The sequence below is a fragment of the Spinacia oleracea genome, chromosome 3 (genome assembly GCF_020520425.1).
Source record: "Spinacia oleracea cultivar Varoflay chromosome 3, BTI_SOV_V1, whole genome shotgun sequence".
In the NCBI taxonomy this organism is placed as follows: domain Eukaryota; kingdom Viridiplantae; phylum Streptophyta; class Magnoliopsida; order Caryophyllales; family Amaranthaceae; genus Spinacia; species Spinacia oleracea.
In genome coordinates, this window is record NC_079489.1 from 81,895,799 (window position 1) to 81,899,630 (window position 3,832).

The following is a 3,832-nucleotide window of genomic DNA, read 5'->3' on the forward strand; positions in this document are numbered from 1 at the left end:
TGTGTTCAAATGAAAAAATGTAAGTGAAAATAAGTTGTTGTAATGAAAATAATCCGACCTATGTTGTTGTAGTTGGATTTATAAACCCGAGGTAAATGCCTAAGAACTTTTAAGTTGAAGTCGGGTTTTAAAAATCCGACTTTACCCCGGCCTATGTTGTTGTAGTCGGGTTTATAAACCCGGCTTATACATGAACTTAAATGACTTTAACAATCACTTTGGACCTCGATATCTTAAAAGGAGGTTAAATTTAATTTTGAGGTCGAGACGAGTTGAAGCTATATTTGTAAGTCGAGTTTTAAAACCCGAGCGAAATGAACAATTGTTAATCCACATTCACATTTATAAATAAACTTAGAAATCATAACATCACTTCATATAAATAGCAATGCAACCAAATTACCAAAGTTGACTTTGTCCAAAAAATTACCAAAGTTGACTTTACATAAGTTCAACAAGTCAACTAAACTGACCCAAACTTCAAAATATTTCCATAGTTCAGTTATACAAACATGTTGCAAAGTACAGAATATGTAACTCACTAAGACGACTAGCTTTTAGCTAGGAAAACACAACTTTTTTGGGATGATTGTGAGCCTTGGAGAGCATTGCCTGAAGTTTTCTTCCTCTCCTTGAACTAATGTTTGGGAATAGAAGTAGGGGAAACCTTTTTACCCTTTAAGGCCACCGTTTTCCTTTTTTTGGTTGGTTGTGCTTAGGGGTGTCAAATCTGGTTATCATATCGGTTTCGGGTCGATTAGAAACGGTTCGAGTCTCGTCGAAATCGGATAATTTCGGGTAAATATTTCTATCCGAGTCAATTTGGATCGGTTTGGATAACTTCTGATTCGGATGAAGTCGGGTAATATAGTATTTCCGGTTCGAGTCGGTTTCGATTCGGGTAATTTCGATTCGGTTAAATCTCGGGTTCGGTTTGAACCGGTCCATGTTTAAAACGGTTTTGTATCGGTTTAATTTAGTTCACGCCTAGGTTGGTTCGGGTGTATGTCGGATATGGTTGCTATTTTGACCTATTTACTACGGGTACGTGTCATGTCCGGATAGGAGAAGTGTCGGGTTCGGGTGTATATCGGATTCGGTTAATATTTTAACCGGTTTACTGCAGGAATGGGTCATACTTGGATCGGTTAAATCTCGATTTTGGGTCAAGTTCGGATCGTGAGTATCGGGTTTGGGGTCAAGTTCAGATCGGGCGTACCTCATATCCGGGTCAATTACATATTGAGTTTGTGGTTTACGGTTCGAGATAAGATCATGTTGGCTTGTATTCTTATGTTTTATGGATAGAGTAGCTCTCGAGTTCACTGTCAAATTCAAATCACTTTATTATTCTAATATTTCATGCCAAATAATGATTTTTTAGAATTCTACTTGCTCCGTCCAAAATTAATCTTTACACTTATCAAGACACATTGACACAAAGTTTTACAGTGTAGGAGATAAGTCAAGCAACACCAGTCTATACAAGGAACCTCTAACATGAAATTGACTAAACTGCAATAACTAAAAGTAACACCAGTCTATACAAGGAACTTCTAACATGAAATTGAATAAACTACAATAAAACAAGAAAAGTAATAACGAATACAATGTATAAGTAACACCAGCATAGAAAGTCAAATAACATCAATGTATACAATGAACCTCTAACATGAAACTGAAGAAACTGCAATAAAACAAGAAAAGTAACATCGAATAAAATGTATAAGTAACACCAGCATAGAAGGTCAAGTAACACCAGTCTATACAAGGAAACTCAACTCTAACATGAAACTACAATAAAACCAGAAAAGTAACAACGAATACAATTTACAAGTAACACCAGCATAGAAAGTCAAGTAACAATAGTCTATACAAGGAACCTCTAACATGAAATTGAAGAAACTACAGTAAAACAAGAAAAGTAACAGTGAATACTATGTATAAGTAACACCAAGATAGAAAGTCAAATAACACCAGTCAATAACCTTCTTCATATTAGTTGTACGCGAGGGAGTTGCGTGTGCGTGTCACACCATCAGGTTGATGGTGTGGCCGGTCACACAGGAGACGCGCTGTAAACAGAAAGGGAAAAATATTAAAAATATATATATACTTTGTGTCATTGTGTTTGTTCTTTAATTTTTTTTTATGGAAAGTCTAGATCTTCCTAAAAAAATTAGAAAAGGCTAAGATTTGTCTAATAAAAATACAAATGAGTAAGATAGTGAGATTTTTTTTTTTTTTTTTTTTTAAAGGGAAGATACACGAAAGTTAGGAAAGTCTTCTCTCAAGACTGTAACCTAACTTATCTAAAGAAATAAAATAAGAAAACTTGTTGTCTATGTAAGGGTCAATATCTTGGTGTGTCTGAACTTGGTGACCTAAGGAGGCAACATAATCAGCCGCACGATTGGCTTCCCGATACACATGACGAGAATCAACATGTTCGAAGTGAGACCTCATTTTCTTTATATCATCCATTAACAATCGAATCTTCCACGGACAACTAGATTTTTCCTGCAAAAGATTAATAATTAATAAGTTATCACCTTCAATGAAAATATGACGGAAATTAAAATCCATAGCTAGCAACAGGCTGTTGCGGAGAGCAATTGCTTCTGCAAGTATCGGAGATGATTTTCCCAGATTGTACGTACGACTAATGATATTATTACCCTGACTATCTCTAATTACAACCCCGGCTGATCCTGAATTGTTACGAACAGAACCGTCAAAATTGATTTTAACAACACCAGGGGTCGGGGGTGCCCAAGAAACACTGATAGTTTTGGGATCACGGGGGGTATAAGTAGTAGGAGAACAATTATCCAAAGAATCTAAACAAGTACGACTTTCCCATTCTGTAAACATTTTTAGAGCTCTGGTATAAGTAGTCTTATAAGAAACAGGGGTTTGCCTAAAAATGAGGTTATTTCGGGACTTCCATATACTCCAAAGAGAAGTAATAACTTTTTTAGCTGGATGTGTGAACTTATGACGCAGGTTGCGGAAAAGATCAAGCATAGTCGAGGCTTGAACACGATTTCCCATCCATCGTATAACTGTACTAGAATCCCAATATTCTTTAGTGATTGGGCACTGCAAAAATAAATGGTCTTGTGATTCCACTTGAGTAACACATAGGGGACACGTATTGGGAACATCAATATTACTATTGGCCAAATTGAGTCTTGTAGGAAGTCCGTTATGAAGTAATTGCCATACAAATATTTTGAGTTTTGGAGCAATGTCTAGTTTCCAAATCCAAGAGTACTCCCATTTAGAAGGAGAAGAGAAATTATGAGCAAGCCAGGTGGCGGATTTAACAGTAAAATCTCCATTAGTTGACCAACCCCAACAAGGTTAATCCGGTAAGTCATGTAGAGGTAAAGGAATACCCTTAATCGTCAGAACTATCGTATGAGGCACTATTAAGGAAAGTGCTTGAAGATCCCAAGATCGGTTCTCATTAATAAAGTGGTCAACAGTAATATCCAAGTTTTGAATGGTACATGTATCTAAATTTAATAATGTAATCAGACTAGTTGAACAGCACCAATTATCTAACCAAAATAGAATATTCGAACCTATCCCAACTTTCCATCTCATTCCTTTACGAAGGAGTGGACGTATTTGCAAGATTTTCTTCCAAATCCAAGAGTCTTTAGAATGAGGTCTACATTCAAAAAATGAATTATGTTTCAAGTATTTTGCGTGGATAGATTGTACCCATAGATTATTTTGATCGGAGATTATTTTCCAGCCCAGTTTTGTCAAAAGGTAGAATTAACGGCTTCTGTTTTTCGTAGTCCTAAGCCTCCTTGGCTCT